This window comes from Megachile rotundata, chromosome 2 (genome assembly GCF_050947335.1).
Source record: "Megachile rotundata isolate GNS110a chromosome 2, iyMegRotu1, whole genome shotgun sequence".
In the NCBI taxonomy this organism is placed as follows: Eukaryota; Metazoa; Arthropoda; class Insecta; order Hymenoptera; family Megachilidae; genus Megachile; species Megachile rotundata.
This window is the reverse complement of record NC_134984.1, coordinates 18,218,239-18,241,660: the sequence shown is the minus strand read 5'-3', so window position 1 is coordinate 18,241,660 and position 23,422 is coordinate 18,218,239. Positions and strand designations below refer to the sequence as shown.

Below are 23,422 nucleotides of genomic sequence, written 5' to 3'. Positions count from 1 at the left end.
CTCGATTACCAATGTATAATAATGGACATTGTCTGAGAGAAAGGAAATCGATTGCTGTATGATTGAGAGCTGTTAGATAGCGAACATTCCACGTCGTTAGACTTTATGAATCGGAGACTAAAATCGTTTTGGCTCGCGACTTGATAATTACATATCAATTAATATTTACTTAAATTCAGCCAAATCGTTTGTAAAATAGGAAGAATGCAATTATTACATTTTTCTGTCGTAATGTATATTTCCTATATGTTGCACATACTTGCATAATTAGTTTGCACATAATATAATATTTAAAAATAGAATACACACATAATTTTTGTCGTCCCTTAATTGTGTATTAAAACAGTTTCTATTAGAAACGATACTTGTCTCAAACCGTGAACAAGCAGCAATTAAAATGGTTGTCGATCGAAAAATGTCAGTGACTAATTATGTTATCTTTCTTTAGAAACCTGACAGTTCACAGCTCCATCGCGAACAAGTGTATCTAACAAATCGATACATTTCGAAGCTATACACGTGCCTGGAATGCTACAAAATACTGATGTATCACGTTTCGTAATTGGAAAGAAGTTCCTCGTAAAAGGGACCACGTTGCAATTAGGTAGCATTGAATTAAGACGATTCTTGATCCATCTACTCGTTAAAGCGTGTTCAACACGATTTTTTCTTGCACGCTTACAATTTTATTCAGCGCAGTTTGACGCCTGCAAGAAACAGTCTCCTAACAGACTTCATTATCTAGCTAACAAGGCGTATTATAGATTTTTACGATAATAGATTCCTAAGGCGACTCGATAAAGTAGCAATTTTACATTTCCTCTCACTATTCTCCATTGTTCGACCGTAGTGAACGCGTTATCTCTCGGCTAATAACGTTGTTCGTTTTTATCGTTCCCCACATCCAAATCCCACGTCTCTAAAATATCTACAATGTCATGTCAATTATCGTCGAGCGTTAATCGTCTGCAACAAATATTTTTAAATTCGAACGGTTGCTAAGATACACCTGAAATCTTGCTATTAATCACTTAAATTTTAGAATTTATATCTTCTAGCTTTACTGTTCGATAAAAATTGTATGTTTGTAGGTTAAGTGTCTAACGTCGCAAAAACCTGATCCTATCGAGCCTCGTAAAATGTCAAGAATATCTGGATCACCCTCGAGATTTCTCTTCGAGTCAAGGTATCTTCGATGACCTTCGGACTAACAATTTTTCGGCGTCAACGAGGTCGTTGTCAAAAATGGCGCCGGTCAGATTCTAACGAGACGGACGCATTACGAGGCAATAAAAAAGGAAAGCTGCGCGAATCGGTGACCAATTAAAGAGACCGATTCGCGCGTCGAAAAATATTGGCTATAAAACGTCGCGTTACGTCAACGTTTAACGATGATCCCTCGCCTCTCGATTTTCTACGCTTGTTCGACGCCCGCGAGAAAGAAAGACCCGTCGACGATAAATTAACTACGTGAAGAGGTGTTTTTCTTCCCCCCGGTTACTTTTTTCTCGTCGGATCGTAAAACACCCGCGTAACACGAGCGGTATGCGGCATTCGACGAAATACGAATTTCACAAGATGGCCCGTTTTCGAGAAGAACATCGTCTCGTTTCGCGCAACAGCATAACGGCGCGAGTCGCCCACGCCGCTCCCAGCCATGATCAAGGAACAATGTATAACAGTTTCTTCATGGTTGTCTCGTCAAATCAAGTATTAGTCATCTGCCGGGAACGAGATTCAGTGAATGTACGGGTGAGCGCCTTTTCAACGTCGACCACCCTGGTTTCCGGTTTCCCTTTCCTGTGAATCTCACGTCGAGAGCACCGCCCGCTTGCATATTGCGAAATTATTGTGGCGGCTGATATGTCTGATCGATGGGGAATTGCATTGTCAGGATTGTCAGGATGCGGGGATTAAGGATGTGGGATGCTGCATATTCACTGTCTGTGAAATTCCATATGTACTTATGTACTTAGTCAACTATTAGACAGTATGTACTTGTTCAACTTTTAGACGGTATGTACATGTTGAACTATATGGAGAATATGTACTTGTTCAAGTATGTGGACAATATGTACTTGTTCAAGTATGTGGACAATATGTACTTGTTCAACTATTGGACAGTATGTACCTGTTTAACTATATGGACAATATTTACATGTGCAATTATGTGGACAGTATGTACTTGTTCTAGTATGTGGGGAATATGTACTTGTTCAGCTATAGAACTGTATGTACCTGTTTAACTATATGGACAATATTTACTTGTTCAACTATGTGGACAGTATGTACTTGTTCTAGTATGTAGACAATATGTACTTGTTTAGCTATATGGACAGTATGTACTTGTTCAAGTATGTGGACAATATGTACTTGTTCAACTATTGGACAGTATGTACCTGTTTAACTAAATGGACAATATTTACATGTGCAATTATGTGAACAGTATGTACTTGTTCTAGTATGTGGGGAATATGTACTTGTTCAGCTATAGAACTGTATGTACCTGTTTAACTATATGGACAATATTTACTTGTTCAACTATGTGGACAATATGTACTTGTTCTTGTATGTAGACAATATGTACTTGTTCAGCTATATGGACAGTATGTACTTGTTCAAGTATGTGGACAATATGTACTTGTTCAGCTATTGGACAGTATGTACCTGTTTAACTATATGGACAATATTTACTGGTCCAACTATGTGGACAATATTTACTGGTCCAACTATGTGGACAATATGTGCTTGTTCAACTATTGGACAGTATGTACCTGTTTAATTATGTGGACAATATGTACTTGTTCAAGTATTGATCAGTATGTATTTGTTCAAGTATTGATCAGTATGTATTTGTTCAAGTATGTGGACAATATGTACCTGTCCAACTATTGCTCAGTATATACTTGTTCAACTATTAAAAAATTCTGAAATTCAAATCATTGAAGAAAATGATATAAAGTGCACCTTAAAAATCTAACATAATGTACCTAGCATTTTTGCTTTCCTCAGCAGTTTTCACATTATAGGAATAACTAACTGACTATGAATGAAGCAACTGTCCAGAAAATTGTATGTTATGTGGTTGAAACGTTAATCCACCTTTGTTCTTGAATAAAATGTAATGAACAAAGAGAATTATTCTAGCTGTCCATCTTCCCAAATTCACACCACGAATGCCAAGAGCGAAGCGATCGAGGCTGATTTGTCGACGCATACATCAGGCGAATGTTATCGTTCGGATCGTCTGGTTCTTACGCGAGTCGAGCATTTTTCACCTTTGACCGAGTGGAAGGAGAACGGGCCACCCGCAGGTGATTCCCGGACAGCAGGTTGATCCGTTCGCAGGGAGGGTGCTCGGAGGGTATCGATCGCGAGGGCTATCGTTCGTTCGCGGGCTGACAGTGCCGAGATATATATCTCGAAGCCGGAGTGCCGCGGGGTTCACGCGGGGGTAACTCAATTTGTAGTTACAAACGAGCATAATATGATAATGCCCCGACGTTCGAGCACCGATTCGCCCGACCGGCCGTCTCAGCTTTGTTAGCGGACTACGCTCGGCAACGCTTCTCCCCCCAGCTGGGCGCTGTCATTTGTTCACGTCTGTCAATACGTCACTGATAGGTATACACCGGTATAGCTCGTTGAGCACCGGGATGCCCCGTCAAGGCTAATCTTTGCACGAAATTTCGAGTACGCGCGTGAAATTTCCACCCTCCGAGGATTGATGGTTCGGCATGGAGAATATTTTCAGATGGCCCGATAGAGGCGTTGTTTCTAGAAAATAGATACATATATAATAGTAGGTACATACATAATCGAAAATCAAATGCACGTCGCATAGCGGAAACGGTAAAAACAGGGAGATGATAAAATACCGTACGTGAATAATGTCTGTCCTCTTAAAAGTCCATATATATGTACGGACGGACACTTAAAACGGAATAATTTAAACCGAAATAAAACGATTACCGTGAATTATTATCGGTAGATATTATTACGCACTTTCCTAATAAAAATCCTAGCCAGACATTTACTATGCAAAGTTTCAAAAAGTTGAAGTCCGATGTACACGCACAGTATGGCCGTCGTCGGCGTAAAGCGTTAAGTCACGACACTCGACACACGTCGTGGGGAACGTGTATTTACGATCGGTCGCTGAAAATGGACGCGAAATGGAGCCAATAACTGGCTGGTTACGTGCATCGCTACCGAGGGAAAAAGGGGACCGCGTGAATCCGCGTGTAAATCATTTTGCCTGGTCGCATCGGGCGCCGATTGTATCGGGCCAGATTCGAAAGTACAACGCTTGTCAAATTGCTAAACGGCTAATAATACGCGGCGGGTACTACTTTCCGCTCCTTGTTCCCTCGGCTTTCTTCACGATTTCGCCGGTCGACCGCCGCCGGCTCTGGCTACGCGTGATTTAAGGCGCATCGTAAATAGATAATAATAAATCGGCATCGTGGCGGCCATTTGCTTCGGGACCAATTTGTTAGGATCGTTCGCCCTCGCGACCCGAATATATACACTAGGATACCACGCGGCTATTTTTCAAGTACCGGGACCCTGATTTATTTTGGCACCAACCGCTGCGCCTCGGGCGAATTATGCGAATCCGAACTAAACACACCTCGACGATCCTCCACCTTTCGTGTCATTATCCTTCATTATAGAAACTACGAGACATTGTTGTAATTAGCTTGCTTTTAATTCCGTAATGATAGGGTGACAATGGACCAGTGTTATGCTGACTTTGGCGTTTGATGGAAGGTAAATACTCAAGCATGTACAATTTCACATATGGTCGGAGGATAGATTTTGGTACAGGTACCTTTTGAATGTAATGTTAAGGAAGATTGTATTATGTTATACATAATACTTTGGTGTTTGATGAAGGTAAATACTCAAGCATGTATGTACAATTTCACATATGGTCAGAGGATAGATTTTGGTACAGGTACCTTTTGAATGTAAAGTTAAGGAAGATTGTATTATGTTGTATATGTATAATACTTTGGCATTTGATGGAGGTAAATAATCAGACATGTAAATACAATTTCACATATGGACAGAGAATAGATTTTGATAATGGAACCTCTTGTAAATAAAGTTAAGGAAGATTGTATTATGTTATACATAATACTTTGGCATTTGATGGAGGTAAATAATCAGACATGTAAGTACAATTTCACATATGGTCAGAGGATAGATTTTGGTAATGGAACCTCTTGTAAATAAAGTTAAGGAAAATTGTATTATGTTATACATAATACTTTGGCATTTGATGGAGGTAAATAATCAGACATGTAAGTACAATTTCACATATGGTCAGAGGATAGATTTTAATAATGGAACCTCTTGTAAATAAAGTTAAGGAAGATTGTATTATGTTGTATATGTATAATACTTTGGCATTTGATGGAGGTAAATAATCAGACATGTAAGTACAATTTCACATATGGTCAGAGGATAGATTTTGATAATGGAACCTCTTATAAATAAAGTAAAGGAAGATCGTATGATGTTATTATACACTTGAGAACTGATCTGTATGCATCCAAGAGTTTAACGCTACCGCTTGTACAAAAATTGACTCATCTGAAAAATGTTCATAGAGTCAGTTACAGACAATCAGGACTTTTTACAGATAAAGAAAGTCATACAGCATCCTAAACTATCTCATAGCAATTTATGGTGTAAGAACAAAGTTCAGTAAGTATAAAGAAGTTTCGTAAAGCGATGATCCTAGTCTGTCAAGCAATTAGCAGTGAGGTCGTTATCATTATCGACTCGTGCGGATTTTAATTCGAGTTTCACCGCGTGGCCACTCGAGCCGTTCGCTTCTGTACAAGGAAGCAATCACGGTGAAGCGTTAAAATTGACACTCGTTTCGCTGTGAGAATAGACGAGGTCTAGCATCCTTGTTCGTTACAATCGGGGACTTCTTTGGGGCCGTCGAGGATCTACCCCGCGACTAAGATTAATCCTTTTAGAAAACTGCCAGCCGAGATAATGGCCTATGTGGCGGTGTCAGGCATCGACTTTCAGCCGCGTCTATGTGTAACGACGCCTCGCCGCCGGTGAAATTTTCATTCGCCTCGCAGCGACGTGCTCCTCGCGATTCGTTACACGCTCGCTTTGCTGCCCGCCAGGATCACGCTTCGGATACTTTACGACGATTGACGCGAGGTTCGACTACTTCGTTACACATCGTTAAGACACGCTTGCCACCGCTTTCACGAGCATTTAACACCGTCTCGGTTAGCCCGTGCATGTGAAATCTTATCATCGTAAACAAATCATCTGTCGATGGTGGTTCGTTGCTTGTCGCCGATACGCTGGCCTCTTCCGCGTTTGCTACTCAATTATATTGAACGGGACGCGTTCGTTTCAGCTGCTACGTAACTGGTATTAATTATCCTTTGCTATGATTTATCGGAAAGCGTATTGACTTCGAAGACGCTCGCGCGAATCGAAAATTGAGTTATTACGGTGCCAGTTAGAAAATTCTCTTTTATATTCTTGTTTCTTGCGATAGACTTGCTTAATTGCTTCACTCGATTGTCTTCTCGGTTATCTTGCTTTCAACTCGTCGATCAGGAAATACTTTCCTATATCTTCTTTCTTATACATTACTCAAAAGCTCTACCCTTAAAATTTCATATTTCCTCTCAATCATAATTCCTTTAAAAATTTCTGAATTGCAACCAATGTAGTCGACAAGTGGTTCCATGCAGGCCTTCTGAAATTTTCATTTACGATCACGCGATCGTTCTAATCTTTCTGCAGGAAGACCTTTAACAGGAGAAAAGACAGGGAACGGTGTCTCTTTGTAATAGTTACGAGCGTTGTACGCGTTATAATCTGAAACGCAGCGAGGCCGCGATGTACCCGCAACTCTCTCTAATAAAGTTGTCGCGAGTGGGTTTCACATTGTGCTGTCGGTGGGGGCATTAAAAGGAAGACGCACTGGTACATGTCCATGCGACAGGATCCAAACCCGGGCTTACAAGTAGAAATGCATTTATAGGATCGTCTTGTTTAATGACGGCTCATTTCGCTGTTGTTACCCTCATACGTCTTCGGGGATACAACCCTGCTTCCTAATGCGATTGCTTTCCACTCGTGTTTAAGTTCGAACCACTGATGCGAGTGTAATGCTATGTTATGGACCCATGAATGTTCATTAAAGTTACAGTGTTGTAAGCTAAAAATATTTATTAGTGTAAGAGGTCATATTTAGATTGGAGGTATAAATATAGGAAGAGGTCATATTCAGATGAGTTTAAAGAGGTCAAAGAGAGTATAATTTTGAATTGATAAAAGAGGAAGGAGAATAACACGAGATAGAACTGAAAAGTCATTAAACTAAAAGAAGAGAAGTAAAAAGGTAGTTGTAAAGAATTTCTTGTTGCTCTCATCGTGTTATATCCCTCGTTACATCTAAACGGTGGACATAAACGAGGTGATACCCCAGCAATCACCGTCGAATTTTCCCATCGAAAATTGTTCATTTTCTTGATCGAGGGCAGAGAACGTAAATCAGCAGTAAATTTCAGGCGTTAGGAAGCAATCAAACGTTTATTGTGCTCGACGCACGCTTTCTAACATCCCATTCTTTAAGTCCGCGTCTAATTAAGCGGAAGAGGCACAGTCGATCGTAAACGTTCTGCTCAAAATTTCTCTTTAACCTCCGACGACCCCGTATCGCAAATCAACCGATCGAAAATCGGGTTCAACTTGTCTGGATATAAATTAAATATCCACGACAACTATTGAGCCGCTCCTTCGCCTAAAATTACGCTCACACGTGACTCAAAGTGAATCAAATTAGAGTCGTAGAAGAAGGGCCGATTGTCGACGAAGGCGATAATTCATTATACCTCGGGTATCGTCTCATTTTCGCCGCACGGGGTCCTCGATCACGCCTAACGGCATCGCATCGGCGTAAATACGTTGCGTAATTAATTTCACGCGATGCTCGCCACGTTGCTATATTTATAGCGGGTGCATTAACCCCGCTGTGTTTTATGCGCCGCTCGGGTTCGTGCGGCCAACAATCAACCTGGTGTCCACACGAAAATAAAGAAATAGGGAGGTGCACGATATCGAGTTACAGGGGTCGAACTGCGGGGGGAAAATATCGATAGAGGGTCAACGCGAGGTTAGTTAGCGCACTTTCTATTTCCCTATCCGTTCTCCGGGTTCCTCGTCTTAAGCTGCGTTCACACTCTTTCTACACACTGACTCAAATTCATTTGAATGTCTACTGTGTTCAAAAAATTATTACAAATTTGATGTTTATGATGAGTTACAAGTTTAGCTCCAATGGATCTACTTGTCTAACTTTTGCAAACTTGGTATGAATATTCTAACTGCTGTCAGAGGATCTTCTAGTTTAACAAAATCTTTTATTACAGTTTTTAGATAGAGTGAATATCAGTTACTTTAAATTTGCAAAATTATTTGCTATGAAAACAGCAGACACTCTTCGAGTTACACATGCTCTACGTACTCTATAATTATTCATACTTCTTATATGAAGAATATATCTTCTTCTTCTAATGACGAAGAGTATTCTTCTTCTAATGATATCATGTTTGAACATTCCTTTGAATTTTCACAACGTGGAAACAGAGCTTTAAGTTCTCGAGCGTAGGTGTGGATACGTAGGTAACTTCGTGGTCCACACGCTGGACCACTGGCTGTGCACAATTAGGACTGGGCGCAGAACGAATTCATCTTCGTTGGATGCGCGAGACTCCGGCCAGTTCGGCACGATCGATTATCAATCATTCTACCGCGATCCACACGCGGTGTGTAGCATTGTACGCGGGAAAAAAGTAGAACCGAGGCCGAGTATACGCGGCGTAAAGGCCGCAGGGTGTATCCACCCTCGCAACCGGCTGCTCGTCGACGTTTCGATGTTTCCTGATGGACGTTTCCAGTGCCCCGCGGGCGCGCACGTCGATTGGGATAAAGTGGCTGTCGGGATTTATAATGATGGGCCCGAGCTGGATTTTATCGAGCAACAGGCCCCGGAAACTCGATCCCAGGCCACGTGATTTATCGAGCCGTCTATTTTCGTGAGCCGTTCGACTTGATTTCGTGGCCTCGAGAGCAACGCCCCACGGGACAAATCATTCTGTACTTTGTTCTCAGATTTCATAGTATGATCTGATCTTTTTGCGAGACGCAATGTGAGAAGTTATGGACACCGCGGGCAATGATAGACAGTTCGAGACTTCACATTTGTAAAGTTTTCATGTATGTGTATTTTCTAGTAACACACACACGTTTCTACACACTTCAATCTTGTTTATAGACTGTTGCAGTGAAACTGATGTTTGTGGTCGGACACACTATAACATAGGTTATTAAAAACAAGCATGAGGAATTGAATTAGCAGCGTCTGTCACATATGGCCACCGTAATATCAATTACATATGTTAACTACATATGTGACTCTCCAACCTCTTTCTTTTAAAGATTACTCTTCTACGGATTTTTGTTCTCATCCATTTTGTACCTCCATCTGTCATCCTCAGAAATGAATATTCCGAAATTTTCAGTTAAAGAAAATACCAAGAATGGAAACGTTCCGGGTAACATTTATAATCGATTTTTTATTCAGCGACATTTTCTAATTAAGTTGACGAGGAAGATCTTGAAACGCGATTGCGCGGTAATTGATTAATGGCAGTTTCCAGGAATACAGAAAATCAGAATATCTAAATGTAAATTAGATAAACCGCGTGTTGGAGCAATAATCCTTGAGCAATCCGGCTTGATCGAGCAAACTCGTTGCATCTTGATAGACGGTAAAAAAAGATGAGAAAATTAAATAGAATATGAAAGTTTACCGTCAACGGTTCGTTTCTTAATAGAACTGTATAAAGTTGAAACGAATTGATTGCACTTTGAGACGGTGTTAAGATCGTGGGTGGCGGGTAGGATTCCCCGACTAATTTATTAACAATGAACAAATCTAATAACGCATACAAAAGAGCGTGTTAGACGTGTCATAAGCTCCATCTTCGACGATGATGACAGTTAACGATGGGCTTGAAACAATGGGACACGTCGATATTAACGCTTGGCAAACATTCAATATCGGCTTCTTCAAAACCATTTAAATTTTCAATATTAATTGCGTGGCGTTGCGACAAAATATTCTTTACCATATTGAAATTAGTTAGATGCCGAGAGTCGAGAAGATTGGTTAGGTTTCGATTGACTGTGAGGTGGTTAGGTTAGGTTAAGATGGCGTACATTGGCAACCTTAGGCATGTGAAGACATACATGTTTCTGACCAAAGACACAAAGGAGAAATGGTACAAGCAAGAGTTTATCTGCCAATTTCTCAGCTTCCAACAGTACGAAAGTACATTACAAAATATGAGAACTTTAACTTCAGTAAAAGTTTGATTTGCCAAGCAAGACCAAGTGTGAACGATTGCAATACGACTACGAAATGTGAGAACATTAATTTCGCTAAAAATTTGATTGCCAAACAGAAATAGTGCAAAAGGCATTCGGTAATGGATTAAGGTGTAAAAGAAACGAAAAAACGTCCAAATTGAAAGATTGATCGGTGGTCGTCGCTGTCTTAATGTTCCTCGGTAAAAGATCACATTGAAAGGAGACAAACGATTGGTTTCCCGCGATCGAAGAGTCGCAAATTAATCCAGGCGCGAAATGATCCACGAACCGATAGTTTCGTAGTCGCGGATAATCACCAGCTGGCCAAGCTAGAATGCATTTACGTAAGGTAAGCGAAGTACGCGGATTGGCCGCGTGTCCGCAGTAGAGAAAGACAGAGGCAGAGAGTACCCGCGGAACCGTCGTGCCGATGTCATTGTACCGGTTGATTTATAGCCCGTTTGCTCGTGCACCGTCGCCGTTGGAAAATCGTTTGCATTGCGCAAAATTTAATAAAGCAATCCACGCATCGACATCTCGATTCCTGTAATCTTTCGAGACGGACGTGGGTCCGTGGATCGATGAAAGGCAGGGGTTGCGTAACGATGGCCGATCGCGACTCATCGCCGCGAAAAAATTGGCGGAGAGCAACTTCGTGTTACTGTGACGGCCTCTGATAAGCGACTCGTGTTAATTAATAAACAGTGACAAGAATGCTGTTCACGGATGCGAAATGTGAATCGACGAATACTTGTGTTGGAGGCAACATGATAAATATATATGATAGTCTATGGAATTTCGTTGCTTAGGGTTTTTGAGATTGAATCTAACTGTAGAACTTTGATAAAGCGGCTGAATTGTTAGGCAAGTAGAGTGCAACAGGTGGAACTCATGGATCAAGCGGAACAGCTGTAAGGAGATTTGGATGGACTTGTAACTCAACTATTAGTCACGCTTTTATCGATTCATTCTGTTACAGTTAATCCAGTTGATAGACGGGCTATTACACAGCACACGTGCTAGCAGTGTACTCATAACTACATAACTTGCTAGATCAACCCCAGTACCGATGATTCCATCCCTAAATTAACAATCAACGACGCGGTAGACGGGAGAGTAAATTTAATTTTTGTGCGTGGAGGTAGATCACATGGTCCCCGCGAAACATCGATAGAGTCATCGTTGTCGCCGACGCGGCTCCGCGAACAGTGATAATAGGATTAATAAATCCCGTTTTCTACGGCCATCAATCGCCGCGAGCCGAGGCAAGGATTGTTAACACGTTCCTACCTCAACATCCACGATAGAAATATCACTCTCCCAGGCGAGATACGGTAGGTGCGAGTTTCGTCTTTTTCTTCTCCTACTCCTTCTTCTTCTTCTTCTTCGATAATCCGCGTTTAGACGCGATAGTCGGTGCTTCGAGCACGCGGACGTTCTCGCTTGACAAATGATCGTCGGCCATTCGATTCGTACGCTTTCTATGCCCAAGCCATGAAGCTTGTACCGGTCATACGGTGTTGTGACGCAATCGGAGAAACGAACGAAACACGACAATGACGCCTCCACCTTCGCCGACACCCGTCTCACACCTTACGGCCGCAGGTAAACGCACCATTGATTCTAGCCGTACGCGGGGGAGAGTCGAACTTACGTGTCTCTCGTTCAACGAACCAGCCAATTGCTACGAAATATTCCTGGCAATAGGATATCTTACTCTGAACAAGGTTTAATAGTTTAATGGTGTCTGGCTGGGTTTGAACCCTCAGATTTGATATAGAACTCTGACTTCTTTAATTAAATATCGCCTTTCAGTTAGTTATGTAGTGTTCGTTATATGGCTCATTGAGCAGAGAATCATTGGGAATCATTCATTGGGAATTAATGGATGTAGAGGTAAGTAGTGATGTCACTATGGATAACATAGTACAAAGAGTACTGTATGACCAGATATCACCAGATGACATGTGTACACACATGTGTACGCACATGTTCGTATAATACCTGCATATATTGTGACTACTATTATGTTACTCTATATTAGTGTTGATATGTAAAAATTGTCGTGTAGCACGATCTTATGCAAGACGCGAAACAATCTTTATTGAAAGTGTACAAAAGTTAAAAAATGAGGATAGTCGTAAATTTGCAAATCTACGAATTCGTGCAGAGATTATATAAGATTCGATACCCGAAACTCGAAGGTAAGCGGTTAGATGCACCTAACATTTGTACCCGTCCAAAAAGGAAACCCGTCCATAATCGTGTTCGGTTCATCGAATCCGCAAGAAACGAGCAGACGAAACTCGAAGCAGCAACCATGTAATCAGGGTATCATGGTAAAACGACGACGGGCTCATTAAAATGTTGTCAGAATCTCCTCTGTGTCTCAATCCCCTAGAGAGGTAATGTCACCAGCGGATCTTTTTGCGGGCATCACGAGATACGGCTTCTGCTTATAGACGTAATTTCACGAAACGAAACGAAACGGCAGGATATAATAACGTTTCGTGAAATTCTACGGGTCCCCGGGCATTTGCATACAGGCTAGTTGTTATCCCTCGGTCGGACGAAGCACGCGGGGGCGGAGTCTTCAATTTTGCGCGAACGGTTCATCCCGGTAGACGGAGGCAGGGTCCGCGTAATCGTGGTGGCAAAAAAGTTATTACGTTTTTTGCCGGTTGTCCGAGATTAAAAACGGCCTGCAGCTTTGTAATTGCGAGCGATAGTGGCGCGGCACCCGGTGGCTGCTACCGGACATCAGAGCCGAAGGGTTAGCTTCTTTCTGCTCGCTTTCCCCCCGTTTCGGAGAGGGAATATCATTCCCGGACGAGTCGAGATCCTCCGGGCACGACCGCGCAAATTACAGGCCAGATCTTTCGCTGTCGAAGACGCAGACGGTGGAACGGTAGCGGAAGCTCTATGCCTGTCGAATGTCGCGAAGCGTTAAAGGGTTGTATAATTACTGGAACAGTCAGAAATTTTGGAAGTCGACGTTTTGTTTCTTACTTTGCGTTAACGATCGCTTTCTCGGAAGATGCCTCTGATGATCACGAAGCTGAATTTCTTGGAGATTGAACGCGTTGATTCCTATCATTACGAGCTTTCGGATCCAACTATTACAATATTCCATTTCGCAGGAAATTGGACGACGAGAATTGCTTTGTAACTTAGTAAAGCTTCATCGAATGATCCTGTGACAATTACGATTTCACGGTTGTTCCGAGTAACGTTATTCGAGTCAGCCGCAATATCGATTGCGTTTATTTCAGAATTATCGTTCGATCGACGCGTCGGCCATCGTGATTCCGCGGTACCGTTTCGCTACGGTTGTCCGCTTCAGACAGCCGCGGAAAAGAGAGGGCAGTGGGGGCGGCTGAAGAAACGGCAAATTTTCACCAGCCCCTCTCTTTTACATAATATGATTTTCAATTGCACACGCCCATCACGTATCACGCCGCCTTTCTATTCATATAATCTTGGCCGAGCGTGTGTGCGCACGCGGCTTGGCGCGGCGCAAGGCACATTTGATTATCGAAGCTCGGTTGCTGCGAGAGGAGGCGAGCTCGCGCGCGGGCATAATACCAACATAGCCCGGCTTCTTAGTGGGTATGCATTATAATGCATCTACAATGCAGCGGCGCGGTGCACATCAAAGCGAACTACGTGAGCGACCACGTAGCCGTGTACGGGCAATAGCCGAGAGCTCATGCTGCCGATACGAGAACCGCTTAATGGCCGACCGATCGATCCATCGCTTCTCTATTCGTCTCGCGATCCTATTCCAACTCTGCTCGGCTTTTCCCTCGCTTCCTTTCTCTCTTATTCAAGTTCAATTACTAACGAGAGATATCATCCAATTCGTACATGCTCGCTTCTACACGATTTCGACGAGATAAAGTACTGCTGTTGTTACTGACAATGTTATCGATAAATACGGACAATGGTAATTCGACGATATCGTTCGGACGAATTGACTGTGATGTTCTTCGCGTGTCAACCATGTTTGAGTTACTCATGAATTCGAGGTACTCATTCTATGGAGAATATGTACTTTTACTATGGCAAATTTTATTAAATTCTTTAAGGTGTATGCAGTAAAAATAATTGTTACAATCGATCAAGTTTTTTCATCACAAAATTCATTATTGTTCTTGTCTTTGACGTTCAGTAGGTTGATATAAAAGTAGAGCCAAATAACCTGAGCCATTTTTGACCTGTCTGACATGTCATTTGACATGTCTTAAGCAAACTTAACCTAACTTATCTTAATCTAAATTAATGGATTTGAATGATAAAAGCTATTCGACATTAAGGAACCTAGATTTGAATAACATCACATCCTAACCTCCTGATCAATAATCAATAACAAATCCACCATCTTTCCAGCTAAAAAAAAACATAATTTATATTTGAAATCTTTTTATCGTCAGCAGTATAAAATGGACCTCAATAGTTAACGCTAATATACTCCCACAATCTTTGCTTTCCGACATTAATGATCGAAGTAATAACAGCGTTTCAGTGTGTTGCAGAGCTTCAGCGAGATGCTTCAGCCAGGGTGGATCATCAATGGATCACAATGCTGTATTGTCTTGGTGATTCGCCGCCTACGTTAGTCAACACGAGTCGGTGAGTTTTATTGCCTCATAAAGGTTCTAATATTATTTCCAAGGTACGGGATCAATTAGCTGCGCAAGGATTAAGTGTTAACGTCGGTATACTGGCGATAGACGTCAGAAAGTCTAATTACTATGCAACGTACATTCTTGATGCAACTATTTTTGTTCTGTACTACACTCGTGACTGAAAGCAATATAACACGTTAACTGCCGCATTGTAACCGTTAAAGATTGCAGTCGATAAGTTTACGATTATTTAAGTCTGTTGGTGTTTGTTAGATGCTATAGATTTCATTATAAGTCTAATGATGTTATAGGTTATTTATTTGTAGGTTATAGATTATAATATAGGCTGTCTTTAGGATATTAGATACAGGCTTTTTTTAGGTTAGATAATATGGACTCTTTCGATAGGTCGTTTTACATTATACATGTCGTTTTTATATTACATATGGGTTCCATAATTTATGTCAGATAATGTTAATCTAAACTAGGCAATGTAGGTTTTGCACGTTAATTAAATTAGGTAATGTAGCTTCAGCTGGGTCAGGCACTCGTATGTAGGTACACAATATATGTGACTTCCATCTCCATCTTGAAGGCTCTTTTCTTGATTCAATTCGTAACCACTTTGACCAAATACGATTTGATCAACCGTGCACCGGTGTAACTTACAACCAATCAAACCCACATGCATTCTTTGCAACAGAGTACCCACATGTCCCGTCGTTTATTTATATCTTCAGTTCTAAAGGATTACAACGTTGTTCGAAAGATGTAGCATCGAAAAGAATTGTAGTTAAATTGTCAGTAGTTGAAGTGCACGAGTGGGGAAAGTTCTTCCTCGGTATTCGATGGTTCGATAAAAGTCCTGAGAGCTTCTCGATGTCTCGTTACGCGGCGAGCTCGCCCACTGACGGAAGAGTCTCTCGCGTGGAAACGCGACGAGCATCGATCCCGCGACGCAGACGAGAACAAAGGGGATCTCGATCCGCGCGCCCAGTGACCCAATACCATGCGTACCGATCGACGCTGGGAAATGGTCGAGAGAAACTATCCCGTGGAATCCGTCGGACGATCCGCGAATCCTCGGTGCTCGATTCAATCAGAAGTGGCGCCATGCGGCGTCCAAGAGGAAGGGCTCGACGACAAAAAAGAGAGACAAAGATACGGGACAAATGGGCGGGATAGGGAGACGAAACGCGTTGGCGTTCGGGTTTATAACACTGGTAGCGGTGTATTGGACGATCGCGAACAAAGAGAGAAAAGGGAGGGAAAGGGAGAACGAAATAAGAATCCGGAGGCCGAGATCATCCCAGGCGGCGTGCGCTAACTAATGGCATTCAAAATTAGTCCTACACGCGGCGAAATTATTGGAAGCGATCCGCGAGCGGAGGCCGACGCCCGGCGACGCGACGCGGACCAAAGTTCCTCGGCGAACATCCGCTCACGGTAGCCGGGACCTTACCTCGCGACCGCAATTGCTGCAGCCCTCCCAGAGGTTCGATATTAGTTTTTGACCCCACGTCCTGCCTCATCCCTTTCGTCGTCGCGAAACGTTTAACTGGTTATTACGGTTATGGCGTACGCGCACTCCTGCGATATAATGCCTTCTACTGTCGTTTATTTCCACTCTGTTCCAAACGTTTCGTGGTAATAATCAGGATTTTAGGACTCGATTGCTACCTGTAGTTTGTTAATTTCGTTTGGAGGTTGTGGTTTCTATGTCATAATTTGGGGGTCCATTATAGTTTCTCAATAATTATTTCCATCTTTTGCATTCGAAAGGTCACTCACCTTTTAGATTGACAGAGCAATTTGAAGTAAGTCATAATAACTTCATCAAACTTCTCGAATAAATTATTCATTGTATCATTGTGAAATCAGTGAGCAATTGTGATGGATATAACAGTGCAAGTCGTCCATGAGCCTAATTAAGACAGCAGTAGAGTAGCAAGATAAAATGCTCCTACAAGATTTCTCTTTTCGACCATACAAGAATGAAACAATTAATAACAAAACTATTAATCTATTAGCCAAACGATCCACCCCCTATTTGTCAGAGATCATCTAACTAAAGAACATACATTCGAATAAACTCGAAGAACACTCCAAATAGAATAGCGCTAATGATCCCTGAAAAACCGATGATTGACTCGTAGCCAGATCGGACAGGCGGCTTCTGCGCGTATTTGAGCGGATAATTAGAAACGGATTCGCATCTAACGACTATTTCGGCTCGCGTGAAATTCGTGGTAACCCGTGGCTACGAAAGAACTTCCACGCGATCGGTGCCCTTTCACCCTTTGTCCATCCTAAACGAGCCCTCCCCACCTTGACCGTTCGTGTTCTACGTTCACCAGGCTCGTTTCGGCCTTCCGACGTCTTGCCGGCGCGTTCTAAATGCCGGTGATGAGATCATTTATCATCGTACGAAAACGCGAGGCTCTTCCCCGAGGGCCGGCATCACGCTTCCGCGCTTCGCTCGCCTCGTTCCCACGACGGACTCTTATAGAGGATCGGGACACGCGGGTCCATTCGACACGGATCCCATCCTCGTCTAACGTGTCCCGCTTTTACTCGGCCAATTGGCACGCGCAGGTGGGGGAGCATTTTCGTCAAGGAACAAACGCCGTTCCACGACTTTTGTTGTGGCATCGGTACCGGTATATTCGCCGACTCGAGTGGGGACTATGTTGGCCGGGGTTAGTGATCAACGCTTTGATGAACACGCGTTTCGTTGATTGTAGTGATGTAATTTGAAAGGAGATTATTGATGGGACTGATATTGGATACGTGCGCTGGAGAAATTTATTTATTACGGAATGGCACTTGATACATTTTGATCGTGGCATTCATGGGGTTTTGAATACATGTGGGCTACTTGTGTAAATTTATGTGGGGAAATTTTAGAAATTGAACAATTTTGCTGTATATAGGAAACATTGTGCTTTATGTTATAATGTAGTCTAAATTTGTAGAATCCATATATTAGTAGATCTTCAGATATCTAGCACCTTATAGTCCAGATCTGTACACCATCTATATTCCTACATCACCAAAAATAGTTCATCTCCAAATACTTAGAACATATACATGTTACAGTTACACTCTCATTTCATAATTAGTTAAATGACTACGTAATTGCACACTGATAACATCGTCTATAATTGTTCCCTACAAGAAATGTGAATTGTTCAAAGTTCACCGAAAGAATCTCCCGTCCATTAATCTCAAAAAATTTAGATGATCTCCGGATGACAGGGTATCTTCAGTGTATCAAAAAGCACGACGTCTCGTTTTCAATTCTCCTTTTCGTCGTTACAGTGCATGTCCAATTTCTAGAGATGAACATAATGCAGGAACTTTCTACCTAAAGATCAACTCCTTTATCCTCGTTTAAAGGCACTATCTAAAATGAAAGTTTTTCTGCGATTCCTTTCAGCTTGTACAAGATAAATACGTAACGTTTCATTAATGCTCGACACGGGTTATTAATGATTAACTTCTCAATGTAATCACTCTGATACGGGATTGATTTCAACCTGGATATTTAATTGGGTTATTGCAACTTTACCTGCAAGCTTCTTTTTAATTCACAATTTTTGTTTTATAGAAAATTTGATAGAAGAAGGTTTTGCATTAATTTCATGTTAATTCTGACGTGCACTGAAACGACTCTTTTATATCTGTAAATGCAACAGTATGTTTTGAGAATCAAAAAGGCTCCTGTGTGATGATAGACTAATTTTAACAATTATAATTAAAAATTGCTTCCATGATGATTCGTATTTCAAAATAAGTATTGTATCTGTTATTTCCGTACACCTTTTACGGAGTAAATGTTATTATTGCAAGAAGTCCTTAAATTGGCCAGAAACATCTACCTCGTAACAGTCTTTCCGCAAAGACAATCCGACAGTCGACAATCGCCAAGTCGATCCATCGGAAGGAATCGGCGTTATTACAGGCAACTTTCATTCGACTTTCATTACACGAAAGTTCATCGTGTACGTTGTTCGTACACGTCGGAGGGGGTTACGTAAACGTCGATTTGACCCGGACCATTTTCGTGCGGTTGTTAAAGCGTCGTTCCAGCGAGGGAATCGTTGATTGTCGGTCTCGTTGCCGATTCTAATTAGTCACACCCGCGCAGGTGTATCACGTTTAGCGAACAACGCCGAGCGGGTTGCCCGCTTCGCGGCTGGCGAACAGGAGAAAGCGAGGCTCGGTTCTCTTCGCGGACAAACGAATTCTATGAACGTTCAACACGACTCGATGGAAATAACGGTGACCGTTAAACTCGAGGGCACGGAGTTTGACGTTTACAATCGCGAGAGAACCAGTCGTTTTAATCGCATCTAGACACGGGAGGAAAAAAAGAACAGGCGAGAATAAAGCGATCTGTCGATGCAAGTTTCTCTGCGGTGGAACGAGACGTTTGACGTTTATTGCCGTGAAAAAAGACACTCGTTTTAATTTCGTTTGATGAGGAAGCTGTGATGATAATCGTTTTTACGGGTGGACACTTAATCAATAGTACTGTTTACGGAAGTGTCGACGCGTTTATGGATAAACTACGCTAATACACTCGTGAAATTACTTTTAATTAACCGAGGATATTATAGGGAAGCGTGGGTCAACTGAGGTGTTCTACTTGATAGGACACTTTCAAAAAATTGGAGATCTTATATAAGTATGCACACTTTTATGTACTCAAATTACGAGATGCTAGCTTATAATGATAGTGGCAAGCTCTAATCATAATCATCTCTTTCTATATTTGACAAATTTAATTTTTTATTAATTTAATTTAACTAAGACTACATAGTGTCTGGCGAGATGACACCACTTCTTCAGATGGAAATTTTTACAGCCATCGTACAATGACACTCCATCATGACGATTTTCAACCTCACCTAACCTCACTTTGAGAACAAGACTATCACTTAATTTTTCTAAGTGCTCCAATATTTAACTACGTTCCAATATTGAAAGACTAACATGAAATGAACTAACTCTTTGCCATTAAAATTTAAGAACAAAAGTCCTATTCTAACCTCACCATAAAATTCCAATATGGCGTCATTACAAACAAATGGTTTCTCAAAAATTTGAATCTACTTGTAATTTTTTAAGTAACAAAAAAGTTGATCAAGTGACAAAACATGATTTCTAGACTTTCTCCGTAGACAAGCAGAGTATTTTTCAATTACAACAGCTCGCGAAGCGGTGGTCGTTTCCGCGGAAAAGACGAGTCCCCGACGTGTCGGTCGTTGTACATCATGAGGATCGTCCTACGCGAAACCTCCGGGCTGGTCGTAGCCTCGAATTTGTTTGAACGAATCCGAGCGGCAGCTCGAACGAGTGCTACAAGTAGCGGGTCCCGTGTGTTTCGCCCACGTGTGCCTGTTCGAGACGCGGAGCGTTAGCTCGCCGCTGGATTTGCATAATGCGGAATCGAATTAATGGATTCAGGGCTGACGTCGACAAATATATCGGGGCTTGGTCGAATTCGCGCTGCTTAGAGGCGTTTTGATTAGGATGAATGCGGCCATTGTTCCCGCGATCCCTACGAGACGATCGTAATTGAATGGAGACATCGGAAAACTCTCGCCAGCTAATTTTATCCCCCATATGAGACATACTAATTGTGGTATAAAATGAGAAACGAAAAAACAATTTGTTTTTAACGTAGATTTTAGACAGACTTAAGTATATGATCTTTTGAGGACAGTAATTACTCATGGCTTAAAATTATGAAACAGGAAAAATGATGAAATTATGAAACAGGAAAATGACATTTTTAATGTAAATGATCTAGCACATGTCCTACGTAGAATACCTATAAATACAATCATTTGAAAGTAGCTTTTTTGATCAACAACTGCTTTGAAAGATCTTAAAGTACAATTTATTAGTCCTCACACAAAGAATTGCGAGTAAAATATTCATAACATGTTGGACATTAATGGTAAAAATAATTGCTTAACAAAAGATGAAAGTTCAAAGTGGAACAAGAAAGTGCACATACATAAATATGTAATATAATTGAAAATTTGTAATGATATATAAGAAACGATCTGCAATGATTAAAATGAAAGAGAAAATAATTTCAAGCGTGCTATAAGTTGGTTATCCTAAATAAGAATGTTTGGGAACCACTGACGCAGAGGTTCGTAACCTGGTCAGCGTAATTAAACTTCGGGTTGTTATTGTCAAGAACTATGTCGCAACGCTATCGATGAAGAGATCAATCACAAGCAGGTATAACAGTCCATGCAGGCTCCGTAATTCCGATAGTCAATTAGGTCCCTCAATAGCAAAATTTGGAGTTATTAAGTTCCACACGAATGAAAGGTTTCAAAGCGGAACGTCAATTATCGTGGCATCGAGAAAAAAGTCGAAAGTGCCATTACCTCCAATATGTCGAGACATTAGAGTGTTCCTGAACGTGTTAGGTACACCCACAGAAATCCACCGTTATTTAGGCTTCACGACAAACGATCCACGTGCACGATCATTAAACCAATAATGAAAAAAGTAGCTAGCATTCGATAGCCGAAACTACGGCTATTAAAGCGTTCGCTAATGCGTGTCGGACTATAAAGTTCCAAATACAGGTAGTAAATCAGCGGTATAGTAGGGAAAAAAGAAAGGAGAAGTTGCGATAGGAGAATCCGCGGCTAAAGCGTCCTGAAGCGTAAAGGCCCCCATTACTTGTGTCCACAATGTCGAGATATTAACCTGCTTCGGCTGAATGCTCACGACTCGCGTCCTCTTCTTCCTCGTCGGCGAGGGCCTGCAGAAGAAGAGGCAACACGGGGGACCCGAAGCGGGAGGAAGGTATACGAGAACGACCACACTTCGCTTCACCTTGCTTCACCTTGCTTCACCTTGCTCCGTCGTGCAGCATCCGCGGAGCCGTGCCACTTGTTCTGGAATTCTCAGGGACAAGTGGCGACCGAGCGGGTCGCCTTCCGCGTTCGATGGATCCGCTCGAATTCTACCGACGTGATTCTGCTCTCACCGATATACTTGGACACTGGGAATTCTCTCGGGATACCTGCCAGATACTTTTCTCCTGGATAACTCTTCGGAGATAGCGACATATTCGATTTGGTTCAAGTGGTTTCGATTGGTTTCACTGGCTTTAGCGGTCTGGTATGATAGAACTGAATTGAAAGTAATCGGTTTTGTCAAAATTAAATCTTCCAAGTATTCGATTTTACCAAAATCCAAGACTACCGCTACATAATTCTATGGACGTGGTTCTGCTCTCACCGATATACTTGGACACTGGAAATTCTCTCGGGATACCTGCTAGCGTCAGATATTTTTCTCCTGGATAACTCGGTTCTTGGAGATAGCAACATATTCGATTTGGTTCAAGCGGTTTCACTAATTTTAGGTCTACGAGTATGATAGAACTGAGTTGAATGTAATCGGTTTTGTCAAAATTAAATCTTCCAAGTACTCAATTTTACCAAAATCCAAGACTACCTAGTTACACCTTCACATACCTAACCTTGCATTAATTCTTGCTAACCTATAACATTCGACCCAAGGTAAATCCGTAGGATCAGAAACATAGGATAAAAGATCTAGCATAGTGGAATTCTCGCGGACAATGGTCGTCTTCCGCGTTCAGCGGATGCACTAAAATTCTGCAGGCGTACTCCGAATAGAGAGTAAATAAGAGTGGCCAACGGACTGTCGGCAATTCGAGCAATTCCATCCACGTGCACGAACGGCTCGATCTTGGCTTCTGCCAACGGAGATACTCGTGTATGTATATATACTACGCGGTTACGAACGATGCGTGAACTCCGCGTGCCACGTGGGATGCGGAAAAATGCCGGCCAGTTTATTGGAATTCACTTTGTGTTACCGCACGCGGTTAAATCGATAATGATCGTTCCGATCGGCGTGCGCTCACCGGTCTCTTTTGAAGCGGCTGATTTTCCGGCTGCTTTCTTTTTACCTCTCTAACCTTGTAATGTGAATTGTAATACAATGTGAATTATCTGAAAGCGGATCGACGCAGAGAGTAATGACTATTCGATCTCGGGGAAAGGCGACAGTCGAACGCATTATGCGCTTCGTGGGTTGTTGAAATGCGAGGATAATGCTGTATGCAATTAACGCTTTCTTTTTATGAAACGAATATGATAAGTGATTTGGTTTGAAAGTATGAAGGTGAATTATTTGATGGACTGTGTACGGCGATGTTTAATTAATAAATTAATATTTCTGGTGATGAAATTTGGAAGTAAAAGTTCCTCTTCTGGGTCAGATTATGGGGTTAGGTTAGGTTGTCCAATGGGAAGGCGAGTTGCTGGAGTAGTCAGGGACGTAACGTTACATGGAGCCCT

At 41.9% G+C, this 23,422-nt stretch overlaps 1 long non-coding RNA gene across 1 annotated transcript in view; it reads left to right on the top strand.

Moving 5' to 3' along the window:
• The window catches only part of LOC143266594 (uncharacterized), an 81,006-nt gene that overhangs the window by 39,222 nt on the left and 18,362 nt on the right, over nt 1-23,422 (top strand). Inside the window, exon 2 of the long non-coding RNA XR_013041542.1 lies at nt 14,951-15,057. This is a non-coding gene — a long non-coding RNA (uncharacterized LOC143266594). The remainder of the gene's footprint in view (nt 1-14,950; nt 15,058-23,422) is intronic.